The following is a 17,198-nucleotide window of genomic DNA, read 5'->3' as shown; positions in this document are numbered from 1 at the left end:
TTCTTGTTCTTCCCTTGTTTCTCAAGTCCTCAGAACGCAACATGGCCGCCATTGTCGACAAATGCTAACAGCAGTGTAATAGAACACTGGTAACTTCAAGAGCATATGAAAGACATATTTTACTTATTAAAGATATGCGTTGAAATATATATAGATGTTTTCATCAAGTTTGTTCCATCGCGTTGATGTACTTTCGCAATTACCTTCTTTTTGTGTCTTTTTCGTGTCTTCGTCTTCAAGCAGTCATGTGCTTATTTTCATCACTTGCAATAAAGCAAAATATTAAACTAGTGCACATCATTTTTCTGATTTCAGACATTCTTGCACAAAACTTTGAGGTTTCTCAAGGAATCTGTTCAAACCAGAAAAAGCATGTTAGTAATGGATTTTTGTACTTTTTTGGCGTTGAAAGTCAACTGTTGTCAACTAAAATCTCACAGATAATGCAGAAAAAATACCAAACGCTCCCCGTCGGGGAATCGAAGCCCGGTCTCCCGCGTGACAGGCGGGGATACTTACCACTGTACTAACGAGGACATGAAACATGTTGTTAATTATTGGAATGTCAATTGTGAAGAAATGTTTTTCGCAAACATAAACAAAACTTAAAACGTTAGTTAATCACTATAAGCGTACCACGCTAACTTTGAAGAGCGGACTTTTTCTGATAAGCAGTCTTATCTCATTAAACAAAGTAAATGTCTGATACGAAGTCGAAACGCAAAGTTTAAACGCGGCACTTGAAAAACACGTTGACTTCTTAAACTTTTCTTCTGGCAAAGTTACGTATATAATGGTTGGCTGATAGTCCACACCATCGAACTTCTTGAATAAAACAACAACTATTTGTTGAAAAGAAACAATGCAAAACAAATTGATGAATACCACCCCGGATGTAGCAGTTTATCTCCTTAGCATGGTAAGTTGTACACAAGTGTTACGGCAAAATTAACTAAATTACTTGACCACTTTCATATTGTTGTCAATCTTAACTTTGAACAAACTGTTTTTACGAACGTAATCTTTTTTCGCAGGCTCTTGATGAAACGTTGAAGGTCGAACTGGTGAGCAAAAGAAAAATCCAAAGAGCTTATTCCTGTCCCAGGAATCGGTTACGCAATAGGTTCGATAACAGTTTTGTGTCAAAGCGGGGTGCTGTAATTTCGAAAAAGCGCTCTCGCACCGAAGACGATGACGATAATTGCTCGCTAACTGATGAGTCTCATTTAAACTCTCATGAAAATGAAACCTTTCAATCAACGAAACGAGCAAGAAAATCATTCAGCAGCCCAACTAATGTTGGTCACTGTTACAGAGGAAAGGCAGCGGTACCGCTTGCAAGAAAAACGGCTTTTAAACCTATATCGGACATTGAATCATCTTCCAAATCTACTCGTTCTTGTTCTTCCCTTGTTTCTCAAGTCCTCAGAACGCAACATGGCCGCCATTGTCGACAAATGCTAACAGCAGTGTAATAGAACACTGGTAACTTCAAGAGCATATGAAAGACATATTTTACTTATTAAAGATATGCGTTGAAATATATATAGATGTTTTCATCAAGTTTGTTCCATCGCGTTGATGTACTTTCGCAATTACCTTCTTTTTGTGGCTTTTTCGTGTCTTCGTCTTCAAGCAGTCATGTGCTTATTTTCATCACTTGCAATAAAGCAAAATATTAAACTAGTGCACATCATTTTTCTGATTTCAGACATTCTTGCACAAAACTTTGAGGTTTCTCAAGGAATCTGTTCAAACCAGAAAAAGCATGTTAGTAATGGATTTTTGTACTTTTTTGGCGTTGAAAGTCAACTGTTGTTAACTAAAATCTCACAGATAATGCAGAAAAAATACCAAACGCTCCCCGTCGGGGAATCGAAGCCCGGTCTCCCGCGTGACAGGCGGGGATACTTACCACTGTACTAACGAGGACATGAAACATGTTGTTAATTATTGGAATGTCAATTCTGAAGAAATGTTTTTCGCAAACATAAACAAAACTTAAAACGTTAGTTAATCACTATAAGCGTACCACGCTAACTTTGAAGAGCGGACTTTTTCTGATAAGCAGTCTTATCTCATTAAACAAAGTAAATGTCTGATACGAAGTCGAAACGCAAAGTTTAAACGCGGCACTTGAAAAACACGTTGACTTCTTAAACTTTTTTTCTGGCAAAGTTACGTATATAATGGTTGGCTGATAGTCCACACCATCGAACTTCTTGAATAAAACAACAACTATTTGTTGAAAAGAAACAATGCAAAACAAATTGATGAATACCACCCCGGATGTAGCAGTTTATCTCCTTAGCATGGTAAGTTGTACACAAGTGTTACGGCAAAATTAACTAAATTACTTGACCACTTTCATATTGTTGTCAATCTTAACTTTGAACAAACTGTTTTTACGAACGTAATCTTTTTTCGCAGGCTCTTGATGAAACGTTGAAGGTCGAACTGGTGAGCAAAAGAAAAATCCAAAGAGCTTATTCCTGTCCCAGGAATCGGTTACGCAATAGGTTCGATAACAGTTTTGTGTCAAAGCGGGGTGCTGTAATTTCGAAAAAGCGCTCTCGCACCGAAGACGATGACGATAATTGCTCGCTAACTGATGAGTCTCATTTAAACTCTCATGAAAATGAAACCTTTCAATCAACGAAACGAGCAAGAAAATCATTCAGCAGCCCAACTAATGTTGTTCACTGTTACAGAGGAAAGGCAGCGGTACCGCTTGCAAGAAAAACGGCTTTTAAACCTATATCGGACATTGAATCATCTTCCAAATCTACTCGTTCTTGTTCTTCCCTTGTTTCTCAAGTCCTCAGAACGCAACATGGCCGCCATTGTCGACAAATGCTAACAGCAGTGTAATAGAACACTGGTAACTTCAAGAGCATATGAAAGACATATTTTACTTATTAAAGATATGCGTTGAAATATATATAGATGTTTTCATCAAGTTTGTTCCATCGCGTTGATGTACTTTCGCAATTACCTTCTTTTTGTGGCTTTTTCGTGTCTTCGTCTTCAAGCAGTCATGTGCTTATTTTCATCACTTGCAATAAAGCAAAATATTAAACTAGTGCACATCATTTTTTTGATTTCAGACATTGTTGCACAAAACTTTGAGGTTTCTCAAGGAATCTGTTCAAACCAGAAAAAGCATGTTAGTAATGGATTTTTGTACTTTTTTTGGCGTTGAAAGTCAACTGTTGTCAACTAAAATCTCACAGATAATGCAGAAAAAATAACAAACGCTCCCCGTCGGGGAATCGAAACCCGGTCTCCCGCGAGACAGGCGGGGATACTTACCACTATACTAACGAGGACATGAAACATGTTGTTAATTATTGGAATGTCAATTGTGAAGAAATGTTTTTCGCAAACATAAACAAAACTTAAAACGTTAGTTAATCACTATAAGCGTACCACGCTAACTTTGAAGAGCGGACTTTTTCTGATAAGCAGTCTTATCTCATTAAACAAAATAAATGTCTGATACGAAGTCGAAACGCAAAGTTTAAACGCGGCACTTGAAAAACACGTTGACTTCTTAAACTTTTTTTCTGGCAAAGTTACGTATATAATGGTTGGCTGATAGTCCACACCATCGAACTTCTTGAATAAAACAACAACTATTTGTTGAAAAGAAACAATGCAAAACAAATTGATGAATACCACCCCGGATGTAGCAGTTTATCTCCTTAGCATGGTAAGTTGTACACAAGTGTTACGGCAAAATTAACTAAATTACTTGACCACTTTCATATTGTTGTCAATCTTAACTTTGAACAAACTGTTTTTACGAACGTAATCTTTTTTCGCAGGCTCTTGATGAAACGTTGAAGGTCGAACTGGTGAGCAAAAGAAAAATCCAAAGAGCTTATTCCTGTCCCAGGAATCGGTTACGCAATAGGTTCGATAACAGTTTTGTGTCAAAGCGGGGTGCTGTAATTTCGAAAAAGCGCTCTCGCACCGAAGACGATGACGATAATTGCTCGCTAACTGATGAGTCTCATTTAAACTCTCATGAAAATGAAACCTTTCAATCAACGAAACGAGCAAGAAAATCATTCAGCAGCCCAACTAATGTTGGTCACTGTTACAGAGGAAAGGCAGCGGTACCGCTTGCAAGAAAAACGGCTTTTAAACCTATATCGGACATTGAATCATCTTCCAAATCTACTCGTTCTTGTTCTTCCCTTGTTTCTCAAGTCCTCAGAACGCAACATGGCCGCCATTGTCGACAAATGCTAACAGCAGTGTAATAGAACACTGGTAACTTCAAGAGCATATGAAAGACATATTTTACTTATTAAAGATATGCGTTGAAATATATATAGATGTTTTCATCAAGTTTGTTCCATCGCGTTGATGTACTTTCGCAATTACCTTCTTTTTGTGGCTTTTTCGTGTCTTCGTCTTCAAGCAGTCATGTGCTTATTTTCATCACTTGCAATAAAGCAAAATATTAAACTAGTGCACATCATTTTTCTGATTTCAGACATTCTTGCACAAAACTTTGAGGTTTCTCAAGGAATCTGTTCAAACCAGAAAAAGCATGTTAGTAATGGATTTTTGTACTTTTTTGGCGTTGAAAGTCAACTGTTGTCAACTAAAATCTCACAGATAATGCAGAAAAAATAACAAACGCTCCCCGTCGGGGAATCGAAGCCCGGTCTCCCGCGTGACAGGCGGGGATACTTACCACTATACTAACGAGGACATGAAACATGTTGTTAATTATTGGAATGTCAATTCTGAAGAAATGTTTTTCGCAAACATAAACAAAACTTAAAACGTTAGTTAATCACTATAAGCGTACCACGCTAACTTTGAAGAGCGGACTTTTTCTGATAAGCAGTCTTATCTCATTAAACAAAATAAATGTCTGATACGAAGTCGAAACGCAAAGTTTAAACGCGGCACTTGAAAAACACGTTGACTTCTTAAACTTTTTTTCTGGCAAAGTTACGTATATAATGGTTGGCTGATAGTCCACACCATCGAACTTCTTGAATAAAACAACAACTATTTGTTGAAAAGAAACAATGCAAAACAAATTGATGAATACCACCCCGGATGTAGCAGTTTATCTCCTTAGCATGGTAAGTTGTACACAAGTGTTACGGCAAAATTAACTAAATTACTTGACCACTTTCATATTGTTGTCAATCTTAACTTTGAACAAACTGTTTTTACGAACGTAATCTTTTTTCGCAGGCTCTTGATGAAACGTTGAAGGTCGAACTGGTGAGCAAAAGAAAAATCCAAAGAGCTTATTCCTGTCCCAGTAATCGGTTACGCAATAGGTTCGATAACAGTTTTGTGTCAAAGCGGGGTGCTGTAATTTCGAAAAAGCGCTCTCGCACCGAAGACGATGACAATAATTGCTCGCTAACTGATGAGTCTCATTCAAACTCTCATGAAAATGAAACCTTTCAATCAACGAAACGAGCAAGAAAATCATTCAGCAGCCCAACTAATGTTGGTCACTGTTACAGAGGAAAGGCAGCGGTACCGCTTGCAAGAAAAACGGCTTTTAAACCTATATCGGACATTGAATCATCTTCCAAATCTACTCGTTCTTGTTCTTCCCTTGTTTCTCAAGTCCTCAGAACGCAACATGGCCGCCATTGTCGACAAATGCTAACAGCAGTGTAATAGAACACTGGTAACTTCAAGAGCATATGAAAGACATATTTTACTTATTAAAGATATGCGTTGAAATATATATAGATGTTTTCATCAAGTTTGTTCCATCGCGTTGATGTACTTTCGCAATTACCTTCTTTTTGTGGCTTTTTCGTGTCTTCGTCTTCAAGCAGTCATGTGCTTATTTTTATCACTTGCAATAAAGCAAAATATTAAACTAGTGCACATCATTTTTTTGATTTCAGACATTGTTGCACAAAACTTTGAGGTTTCTCAAGGAATCTGTTCAAACCAGAAAAAGCATGTTAGTAATGGATTTTTGTACTTTTTTGGCGTTGAAAGTCAACTGTTGTCAACTAAAATCTCACAGATAATGCAGAAAAAATAACAAACGCTCCCCGTCGGGGAATCGAACCCCGGTCTCCCGCGTGACAGGCGGGGATACTTACCACTATACTAACGAGGACATGAAACATGTTGTTAATTATTGGAATGTCAATTGTGAAGAAATGTTTTTCGCAAACATAAACAAAACTTAAAACGTTAGGTAATCACTATAAGCGTACCACGCTAACTTTGAAGAGCGGACTTTTTCTGATCAGCAGTCTTATCTCATTAAACAAAATAAATGTCTGATACGAAGTCGAAACGCAAAGTTTAAACGCGGCACTTGAAAAACACGTTGACTTCTTAAACTTTTCTTCTGGCAAAGTTACGTATATAATGGTTGGCTGAACATCCACACCATCGAACTTCTTGAATAAAACAACAACTATTTGTTGAAAAGAAACAATGCAAAACAAATTGATGAATACCACCCCGGATGTAGCAGTTTATCTCCTTAGCATGGTAAGTTGTACACAAGTGTTACGGCAAAATTAACTAAATTACTTGACCACTTTCATATTGTTGTCAATCTTAACTTTGAACAAACTGTTTTTACGAACGTAATCTTTTTTCGCAGGCTCTTGATGAAACGTTGAAGGTCGAACTGGTGAGCAAAAGAAAAATCCAAAGAGCTTATTCCTGTCCCAGGAATCGGTTACGCAATAGGTTCGATAACAGTTTTGTGTCAAAGCGGGGTGCTGTAATTTCGAAAAAGCGCTCTCGCACCGAAGACGATGACAATAATTGCTCGCTAACTGATGAGTCTCATTTAAACTCTCATGAAAATGAAACCTTTCAATCAACGAAACGAGCAAGAAAATCATTCAGCAGCCCAACAAATGTTGGTCACTGTTACAGAGGAAAGGCAGCGGTACCGCTTGCAAGAAAAACGGCTTTTAAACCTATATCGGACATTGAATCATCTTCCAAATCTACTCGTTCTTGTTCTACCCTTGTTTCTCAAGTCCTCAGAACGCAACATGGCCGCCATTGTCGACAAATGCTAACAGCAGTGTAATAGAACACTGGTAACTTCAAGAGCATATGAAAGACATATTTTACTTATTAAAGATATGCGTTGAAATATATATAGATGTTTTCATCAAGTTTGTTCCATCGCGTTGATGTACTTTCGCAATTACCTTCTTTTTGTGGCTTTTTCGTGTCTTCGTCTTCAAGCAGTCATGTGCTTATTTTTATCACTTGCAATAAAGCAAAATATTAAACTAGTGCACATCATTTTTTTGATTTCAGACATTGTTGCACAAAACTTTGAGGTTTCTCAAGGAATCTGTTCAAACCAGAAAAAGCATGTTAGTAATGGATTTTTGTACTTTTTTGGCGTTGAAAGTCAACTGTTGTCAACTAAAATCTCACAGATAATGCAGAAAAAATAACAAACGCTCCCCGTCGGGGAATCGAACCCCGGTCTCCCGCGTGACAGGCGGGGATACTTACCACTATACTAACGAGGACATGAAACATGTTGTTAATTATTGGAATGTCAATTGTGAAGAAATGTTTTTCGCAAACATAAACAAAACTTAAAACGTTAGGTAATCACTATAAGCGTACCACGCTAACTTTGAAGAGCGGACTTTTTCTGATCAGCAGTCTTATCTCATTAAACAAAATAAATGTCTGATACGAAGTCGAAACGCAAAGTTTAAACGCGGCACTTGAAAAACACGTTGACTTCTTAAACTTTTCTTCTGGCAAAGTTACGTATATAATGGTTGGCTGAACATCCACACCATCGAACTTCTTGAATAAAACAACAACTATTTGTTGAAAAGAAACAATGCAAAACAAATTGATGAATACCACCCCGGATGTAGCAGTTTATCTCCTTAGCATGGTAAGTTGTACACAAGTGTTACGGCAAAATTAACTAAATTACTTGACCACTTTCATATTGTTGTCAATCTTAACTTTGAACAAACTGTTTTTACGAACGTAATCTTTTTTCGCAGGCTCTTGATGAAACGTTGAAGGTCGAACTGGTGAGCAAAAGAAAAATCCAAAGAGCTGATTCCTGTCCCAGGAATCGGTTACGCAATAGGTTCGATAACAGTTTTGTGTCAAAGCGGGGTGCTGTAATTTCGAAAAAGCGCTCTCGCACCGAAGACGATGACAATAATTGCTCGCTAACTGATGAGTCTCATTTAAACTCTCATGAAAATGAAACCTTTCAATCAACGAAACGAGCAAGAAAATCATTCAGCAGCCCAACAAATGTTGGTCACTGTTACAGAGGAAAGGCAGCGGTACCGCTTGCAAGAAAAACGGCTTTTAAACCTATATCGGACATTGAATCATCTTCCAAATCTACTCGTTCTTGTTCTTCCCTTGTTTCTCAAGTCCTCAGAACGCAACATGGCCGCCATTGTCGACAAATGCTAACAGCAGTGTAATAGAACACTGGTAACTTCAAGAGCATATGAAAGACATATTTTACTTATTAAAGATATGCGTTGAAATATATATAGATGTTTTCATCAAGTTTGTTCCATCGCGTTGATGTACTTTCGCAATTACCTTCTTTTTGTGGCTTTTTCGTGTCTTCGTCTTCAAGCAGTCATGTGCTTATTTTCATCACTTGCAATAAAGCAAAATATTAAACTAGTGCACATCATTTTTTGGATTTCAGACATTGTTGCACAAAACTTTGAGGTTTCTCAAGGAATCTGTTCAAACCAGAAAAAGCATGTTAGTAATGGATTTTTGTACTTTTTTGGCGTTGAAAGTCAACTGTTGTCAACTAAAATCTCACAGATAATGCAGAAAAAATAACAAACGCTCCCCGTCGGGGAATCGAACCCCGGTCTCCCGCGTGACAGGCGGGGATACTTACCACTATACTAACGAGGACATGAAACATGTTGTTAATTATTGGAATGTCAATTGTGAAGAAATGTTTTTCGCAAACATAAACAAAACTTAAAACGTTAGTTAATCACTATAAGCGTACCACGCTAACTTTGAAGAGCGGACTTTTTCTGATAAGCAGTCTTATCTCATTAAACAAAATAAATGTCTGATACGAAGTCGAAACGCAAAGTTTAAACGCGGCACTTGAAAAACACGTTGACTTCTTAAACTTTTCTTCTGGCAAAGTTACGTATATAATGGTTGGCTGAACATCCACACCATCGAACTTCTTGAATAAAACAACAACTATTTGTTGAAAAGAAACAATGCAAAACAAATTGATGAATACCACCCCGGATGTAGCAGTTTATCTCCTTAGCATGGTAAGTTGAACACAAGTGTTACGGCAAAATTAACTAAATTACTTGACCACTTTCATATTGTTGTCAATCGTAACTTTGAACAAACTGTTTTTACGAACGTAATCTTTTTTCGCAGGCTCTTGATGAAACGTTGAAGGTCGAACTGGTGAGCAAAAGAAAAATCCAAAGAGCTTATTCCTGTCCCAGGAATCGGTTACGCAATAGGTTCGATAACAGTTTTGTGTCAAAGCGGGGTGCTGTAATTTCGAAAAAGCGCTCTCGCACCGAAGACGATGACAATAATTGCTCGCTAACTGATGAGTCTCATTTAAACTCTCATGAAAATGAAACCTTTCAATCAACGAAACGAGCCAGAAAATCATTCAGCAGCCCAACTAATGTTGGTCACTGTTACAGAGGAAAGGCAGCGGTACCGCTTGCAAGAAAAACGGCTTTTAAACCTATATCGGACATTGAATCATCTTCCAAATCTACTCGTTCTTGTTCTACCCTTGTTTCTCAAGTCCTCAGAACGCAACATGGCCGCCATTGTCGACAAATGCTAACAGCAGTGTAATAGAACACTGGTAACTTCAAGAGCATATGAAAGACATATTTTACTTATTAAAGATATGCGTTGAAATATATATAGATGTTTTCATCAAGTTTGTTCCATCGCGTTGATGTACTTTCGCAATTACCTTCTTTTTGTGTCTTTTTCGTGTCTTCGTCTTCAAGCAGTCATGTGCTTATTTTCATCACTTGCAATGCAGCAAAATATTAAACTAGTGCACATCATTTTTCTGATTTCAGACATTGTTGCACAAAACTTTGAGGTTTCTCAAGGAATCTGTTCAAACCAGAAAAAGCATGTTAGTAATGCATTTTTGTACTTTTTTGGCGTTGAAAGTCAACTGTTGTCAACTAAAATCTCACAGATAATGCAGAAAAAATAACAAACGCTCCCCGTCGGGGAATCGAACCCCGGTCTCCCGCGTGACAGGCGGGGATACTTACCACTATACTAACGAGGACATGAAACATGTTGTTAATTATTGGAATGTCAATTGTGAAGAAATGTTTTTCGCAAACATAAACAAAACTTAAAACGTTAGTTAATCACTATAAGCGTACCACGCTAACTTTGAAGAGCGGACTTTTTCTGATAAGCAGTCTTATCTCATTAAACAAAATAAATGTCTGATACGAAGTCGAAACGCAAAGTTTAAACGCGGCACTTGAAAAACACGTTGACTTCTTAAACTTTTCTTCTGGCAAAGTTACGTATATAATGGTTGGCTGAACATCCACACCATCGAACTTCTTGAATAAAACAACAACTATTTGTTGAAAAGAAACAATGCAAAACAAATTGATGAATACCACCCCGGATGTAGCAGTTTATCTCCTTAGCATGGTAAGTTGTACACAAGTGTTACGGCAAAATTAACTAAATTACTTGACCACTTTCATATTGTTGTCAATCTTAACTTTGAACAAACTGTTTTTACGAACGTAATCTTTTTTCGCAGGCTCTTGATGAAACGTTGAAGGTCGAACTGGTGAGCAAAAGAAAAATCCAAAGAGCTTATTCCTGTCCCAGGAATCGGTTACGCAATAGGTTCGATAACAGTTTTGTGTCAAAGCGGGGTGCTGTAATTTCGAAAAAGCGCTCTCGCACCGAAGACGATGACAATAATTGCTCGCTAACTGATGAGTCTCATTTAAACTCTCATGAAAATGAAACCTTTCAATCAACGAAACGAGCAAGAAAATCATTCAGCAGCCCAACTAATGTTGGTCACTGTTACAGAGGAAAGGCAGCGGTACCGCTTGCAAGAAAAACGGCTTTTAAACCTATATCGGACATTGAATCATCTTCCAAATCTACTCGTTCTTGTTCTACCCTTGTTTCTCAAGTCCTCAGAACGCAACATGGCCGCCATTGTCGACAAATGCTAACAGCAGTGTAATAGAACACTGGTAACTTCAAGAGCATATGAAAGACATATTTTACTTATTAAAGATATGCGTTGAAATATATATAGATGTTTTCATCAAGTTTGTTCCATCGCGTTGATGTACTTTCGCAATTACCTTCTTTTTATGGCTTTTTCGTGTCTTCGTCTTCAAGCAGTCATGTGCTTATTTTTATCACTTGCAATAAAGCAAAATATTAAACTAGTGCACATCATTTTTTTGATTTCAGACATTGTTGCACAAAACTTTGAGGTTTCTCAAGGAATCTGTTCAAACCAGAAAAAGCATGTTAGTAATGGATTTTTGTACTTTTTTGGCGTTGAAAGTCAACTGTTGTCAACTAAAATCTCACAGATAATGCAGAAAAAATAACAAACGCTCCCCGTCGGGGAATCGAACCCCGGTCTCCCGCGTGACAGGCGGGGATACTTACCACTATACTAACGAGGACATGAAACATGTTGTTAATTATTGGAATGTCAATTGTGAAGAAATGTTTTTCGCAAACATAAACAAAACTTAAAACGTTAGGTAATCACTATAAGCGTACCACGCTAACTTTGAAGAGCGGACTTTTTCTGATAAGCAGTCTTATCTCATTAAACAAAATAAATGTCTGATACGAAGTCGAAACGCAAAGTTTAAACGCGGCACTTGAAAAACACGTTGACTTCTTAAACTTTTCTTCTGGCAAAGTTACGTATATAATGGTTGGCTGAACATCCACACCATCGAACTTCTTGAATAAAACAACAACTATTTGTTGAAAAGAAACAATGCAAAACAAATTGATGAATACCACCCCGGATGTAGCAGTTTATCTCCTTAGCATGGTAAGTTGAACACAAGTGTTACGGCAAAATTAACTAAATTACTTGACCACTTTCATATTGTTGTCAATCGTAACTTTGAACAAACTGTTTTTACGAACGTAATCTTTTTTCGCAGGCTCTTGATGCAACGTTGAAGGTCGAACTGGTGAGCAAAAGAAAAATCCAAAGAGCTTATTCCTGTCCCAGGAATCGGTTACGCAATAGGTTCGATAACAGTTTTGTGTCAAAGCGGGGTGCTGTAATTTCGAAAAAGCGCTCTCGCACCGAAGACGATGACAATAATTGCTCGCTAACTGATGAGTCTCATTTAAACTCTCATGAAAATGAAACCTTTCAATCAACGAAACGAGCCAGAAAATCATTCAGCAGCCCAACTAATGTTGGTTACTGTTACAGAGGAAAGGCAGCGGTACCGCTTGCAAGAAAAACGGCTTTTAAACCTATATCGGACATTGAATCATCTTCCAAATCTACTCGTTCTTGTTCTTCCCTTGTTTCTCAAGTCCTCAGAACGCAACATGGCCGCCATTGTCGAGAAATGCTAACAGCAGTGTAATAGAACACTGGTAACTTCAAGAGCATATGAAAGACATATTTTACTTATTAAAGATATGCGTTGAAATATATATAGATGTTTTCATCAAGTTTGTTCCATCGCGTTGATGTACTTTCGCAATTACCTTCTTTTTGTGGCTTTTTCGTGTCTTCGTCTTCAAGCAGTCATGTGCTTATTTTTATCACTTGCAATAAAGCAAAATATTAAACTAGTGCACATCATTTTTCTGATTTCAGACATTGTTGCACAAAACTTTGAGGTTTCTCAAGGAATCTGTTCAAACCAGGAAAAGCATGTTAGTAATGGATTTTTGTACTTTTTTGGCGTTGAAAGTCAACTGTTGTCAACTAAAATCTCACAGATAATGCAGAAAAAATAACAAACGCTCCCCGTCGGGGAATCGAACCCCGGTCTCCCGCGTGACAGGCGGGGATACTTACCACTATACTAACGAGGACATGAAACATGTTGTTAATTATTGGAATGTCAATTGTGAAGAAATGTTTTTCGCAAACATAAACAAAACTTAAAACGTTAGTTAATCACTATAAGCGTACCACGCTAACTTTGAAGAGCGGACTTTTTCTGATAAGCAGTCTTATCTCATTAAACAAAATAAATGTCTGATACGAAGTCGAAACGCAAAGTTTAAACGCGGCACTTGAAAAACACGTTGACTTCTTAAACTTTTCTTCTGGCAAAGTTACGTATATAATGGTTGGCTGAACATCCACACCATCGAACTTCTTGAATAAAACAACAACTATTTGTTGAAAAGAAACAATGCAAAACAAATTGATGAATACCACCCCGGATGTAGCAGTTTATCTCCTTAGCATGGTAAGTTGAACACAAGTGTTACGGCAAAATTAACTAAATTACTTGACCACTTTCATATTGTTGTCAATCGTAACTTTGAACAAACTGTTTTTACGAACGTAATCTTTTTTCGCAGGCTCTTGATGAAACGTTGAAGGTCGAACTGGTGAGCAAAAGAAAAATCCAAAGAGCTTATTCCTGTCCCAGGAATCGGTTACGCAATAGGTTCGATAACAGTTTTGTGTCAAAGCGGGGTGCTGTAATTTCGAAAAAGCGCTCTCGCACCGAAGACGATGACAATAATTGCTCGCTAACTGATGAGTCTCATTTAAACTCTCATGAAAATGAAACCTTTCAATCAACGAAACGAGCAAGAAAATCATTCAGCAGCCCAACTAATGTTGGTCACTGTTACAGAGGAAAGGCAGCGGTACCGCTTGCAAGAAAAACGGCTTTTAAACCTATATCGGACATTGAATCATCTTCCAAATCTACTCGTTCTTGTTCTTCCCTTGTTTCTCAAGTCCTCAGAACGCAACATGGCCGCCATTGTCGAGAAATGCTAACAGCAGTGTAATAGAACACTGGTAACTTCAAGAGCATATGAAAGACATATTTTACTTATTAAAGATATGCGTTGAAATATATATAGATGTTTTCATCAAGTTTGTTCCATCGCGTTGATGTACTTTCGCAATTACCTTCTTTTTGTGGCTTTTTCGTGTCTTCGTCTTCAAGCAGTCATGTGCTTATTTTTATCACTTGCAATAAAGCAAAATATTAAACTAGTGCACATCATTTTTTTGATTTCAGACATTGTTGCACAAAACTTTGAGGTTTCTCAAGGAATCTGTTCAAACCAGAAAAAGCATGTTAGTAATGGATTTTTGTACTTTTTTGGCGTTGAAAGTCAACTGTTGTCAACTAAAATCTCACAGATAATGCAGAAAAAATAACAAACGCTCCCCGTCGGGGAATCGAACCCCGGTCTCCCGCGTGACAGGCGGGGATACTTACCACTATACTAACGAGGACATGAAACATGTTGTTAATTATTGGAATGTCAATTGTGAAGAAATGTTTTTCGCAAACATAAACAAAACTTAAAACGTTAGTTAATCACTATAAGCGTACCACGCTAACTTTGAAGAGCGGACTTTTTCTGATAAGCAGTCTTATCTCATTAAACAAAATAAATGTCTGATACGAAGTCGAAACGCAAAGTTTAAACGCGGCACTTGAAAAACACGTTGACTTCTTAAACTTTTCTTCTGGCAAAGTTACGTATATAATGGTTGGCTGATAGTCCACACCATCGAACTTCTTGAATAAAACAACAACTATTTGTTGAAAAGAAACAATGCAAAACAAATTGATGAATACCACCCCGGATGTAGCAGTTTATCTCCTTAGCATGGTAAGTTGAACACAAGTGTTACGGCAAAATTAACTAAATTACTTGACCACTTTCATATTGTTGTCAATCGTAACTTTGAACAAACTGTTTTTACGAACGTAATCTTTTTTCGCAGGCTCTTGATGAAACGTTGAAGGTCGAACTGGTGAGCAAAAGAAAAATCCAAAGAGCTTATTCCTGTCCCAGGAATCGGTTACGCAATAGGTTCGATAACAGTTTTGTGTCAAAGCGGGGTGCTGTAATTTCGAAAAAGCGCTCTCGCACCGAAGACGATGACAATAATTGCTCGCTAACTGATGAGTCTCATTTAAACTCTCATGAAAATGAAACCTTTCAATCAACGAAACGAGCAAGAAAATCATTCAGCAGCCCAACTAATGTTGGTCACTGTTACAGAGGAAAGGCAGCGGTACCGCTTGCAAGAAAAACGGCTTTTAAACCTATATCGGACATTGAATCATCTTCCAAATCTACTCGTTCTTGTTCTTCCCTTGTTTCTCAAGTCCTCAGAACGCAACATGGCCGCCATTGTCGAGAAATGCTAACAGCAGTGCAATAGAACACTGGTAACTTCAAGAGCATATGAAAGATATATTTTACTTATTAAAGATATGCGTTGAAATATATATATAGATGTTTTCATCAAGTTTGTTTCAACGCGTTGATGTACTTTCGCAATTACCTTCTTTTTGTGGCTTTTTCGTGTCTTCGTCTTCAAGCAGTCATGTGCTTATTTTCATCACTTGCAATAAAGCAAAATATTAAACTAGTGCACATCATTTTTTGGATTTCAGACATTGTTGCACAAAACTTTGAGGTTTCTCAAGGAATCTGTTCAAACCAGAAAAAGCATGTTAGTAATGGATTTTTGTACTTTTTTGGCGTTGAAAGTCAACTGTTGTCAACTAAAATCTCACAGATAATGCAGAAAAAATAACAAACGCTCCGCGTCGGGGAATCGAACCCCGGTCTCCCGCGTGACAGGCGGGGATACTTACCACTATACTAACGAGGACATGAAACATGTTGTTAATTATTGGAATGTCAATTGTGAAGAAATGTTTTTCGCAAACATAAACAAAACTTAAAACGTTAGTTAATCACTATAAGCGTACCACGCTAACTTTGAAGAGCGGACTTTTTCTGATAAGCAGTCTTATCTCATTAAACAAAATAAATGTCTGATACGAAGTCGAAACGCAAAGTTTAAACGCGGCACTTGAAAAACACGTTGACTTCTTAAACTTTTCTTCTGGCAAAGTTACGTATATAATGGTTGGCTGAACATCCACACCATCGAACTTCTTGAATAAAACAACAACTATTTGCTGAAAAGAAACAATGCAAAACAAATTGATGAATACCACCCCGGATGTAGCAGTTTATCTCCTTAGCATGGTAAGTTGTACACAAGTGTTACGGCAAAATTAACTAAATTACTTGACCACTTTCATATTGTTGTCAATCTTAACTTTGAACAAACTGTTTTTACGAACGTAATCTTTTTTCGCAGGCTCTTGATGAAACGTTGAAGGTGGAACTGGTGAGCAAAAGAAAAATCCAAAGAGCTTATTCCTGTCCCAGGAATCGGTTACGCAATAGGTTCGATAACAGTTTTGTGTCAAAGCGGGGTGCTGTAATTTCGAAAAAGCGCTCTCGCACCGAAGACGATGACAATAATTGCTCGCTAACTGATGAGTCTCATTTAAACTCTCATGAAAATGAAACCTTTCAATCAACGAAACGAGCAAGAAAATCATTCAGCAGCCCAACTAATGTTGGTCACTGTTACAGAGGAAAGGCAGCGGTACCGCTTGCAAGAAAAACGGCTTTTAAACCTATATCGGACATTGAATCATCTTCCAAATCTACTCGTTCTTGTTCTTCCCTTGTTTCTCAAGTCCTCAGAACGCAACATGGCCGCCATTGTCGACAAATGCTAACAGCAGTGTAATAGAACACTGGTAACTTCAAGAGCATATGAAAGACATATTTTACTTATTAAAGATATGCGTTGAAATATAAATGTCTGATACGAAGTCGAAACGCAAAGTTTAAACGCGGCACTTGAAAAACACGTTGACTTCTTAAACTTTTCTTCTGGCAAAGTTACGTATATAATGGTTGGCTGAACATCCACACCATCGAACTTCTTGAATAAAACAACAACTATTTGTTGAAAAGAAACAATGCAAAACAAATTGATGAATACCACCCCGGATGTAGCAGTTTATCTCCTTAGCATGGTAAGTTGAACACAAGTGTTACGGCAAAATTAACTAAATTACTTGACCACTTTCATATTGTTGTCAATCGTA

The 17,198-nt window shown here is 37.6% G+C and overlaps 11 non-coding genes across 11 annotated transcripts; all 11 read right to left on the bottom strand.

The window, feature by feature from the left end:
- Nucleotides 1–464: 464 nt before the first annotated feature.
- On the bottom strand, nt 465–536 carry Trnad-guc (transfer RNA aspartic acid (anticodon GUC)). The gene has a single exon. It is a non-coding gene; the product is annotated as a tRNA-Asp (tRNA).
- Nucleotides 537–1,860: 1,324 nt separating this feature from the next.
- On the bottom strand, nt 1,861–1,932 carry Trnad-guc (transfer RNA aspartic acid (anticodon GUC)). The gene has a single exon. It is a non-coding gene; the product is annotated as a tRNA-Asp (tRNA).
- Nucleotides 1,933–4,653: 2,721 nt separating this feature from the next.
- Trnad-guc (transfer RNA aspartic acid (anticodon GUC)) lies at nt 4,654–4,725 on the bottom strand. The gene has a single exon. It is a non-coding gene; the product is annotated as a tRNA-Asp (tRNA).
- A 1,324-nt stretch (nt 4,726–6,049) lies between these two features.
- Trnad-guc (transfer RNA aspartic acid (anticodon GUC)) lies at nt 6,050–6,121 on the bottom strand. Its single transcript has one exon. It is a non-coding gene; the product is annotated as a tRNA-Asp (tRNA).
- A 1,324-nt stretch (nt 6,122–7,445) lies between these two features.
- Nucleotides 7,446–7,517, bottom strand: Trnad-guc (transfer RNA aspartic acid (anticodon GUC)). The gene has a single exon. It is a non-coding gene; the product is annotated as a tRNA-Asp (tRNA).
- A 1,324-nt stretch (nt 7,518–8,841) lies between these two features.
- Trnad-guc (transfer RNA aspartic acid (anticodon GUC)) lies at nt 8,842–8,913 on the bottom strand. The gene has a single exon. It is a non-coding gene; the product is annotated as a tRNA-Asp (tRNA).
- Nucleotides 8,914–10,237: 1,324 nt separating this feature from the next.
- Trnad-guc (transfer RNA aspartic acid (anticodon GUC)) lies at nt 10,238–10,309 on the bottom strand. Its single transcript has one exon. It is a non-coding gene; the product is annotated as a tRNA-Asp (tRNA).
- Nucleotides 10,310–11,633: 1,324 nt separating this feature from the next.
- On the bottom strand, nt 11,634–11,705 carry Trnad-guc (transfer RNA aspartic acid (anticodon GUC)). The gene has a single exon. It is a non-coding gene; the product is annotated as a tRNA-Asp (tRNA).
- Nucleotides 11,706–13,029: 1,324 nt separating this feature from the next.
- Trnad-guc (transfer RNA aspartic acid (anticodon GUC)) lies at nt 13,030–13,101 on the bottom strand. The gene has a single exon. It is a non-coding gene; the product is annotated as a tRNA-Asp (tRNA).
- Nucleotides 13,102–14,425: 1,324 nt separating this feature from the next.
- Trnad-guc (transfer RNA aspartic acid (anticodon GUC)) lies at nt 14,426–14,497 on the bottom strand. Its single transcript has one exon. It is a non-coding gene; the product is annotated as a tRNA-Asp (tRNA).
- A 1,326-nt stretch (nt 14,498–15,823) lies between these two features.
- On the bottom strand, nt 15,824–15,895 carry Trnad-guc (transfer RNA aspartic acid (anticodon GUC)). Its single transcript has one exon. It is a non-coding gene; the product is annotated as a tRNA-Asp (tRNA).
- Between the last annotated feature and the right edge of the window lie 1,303 nt (nt 15,896–17,198).

The sequence above is a fragment of the Phallusia mammillata genome, chromosome 6 (assembly GCF_965637545.1).
Source record: "Phallusia mammillata chromosome 6, kaPhaMamm4.hap1.1, whole genome shotgun sequence".
In the NCBI taxonomy this organism is placed as follows: domain Eukaryota; kingdom Metazoa; phylum Chordata; class Ascidiacea; order Phlebobranchia; family Ascidiidae; genus Phallusia; species Phallusia mammillata.
Note: the sequence above shows the minus strand (reverse complement) of the source record. Positions and strands in the feature narration are given on the sequence as shown.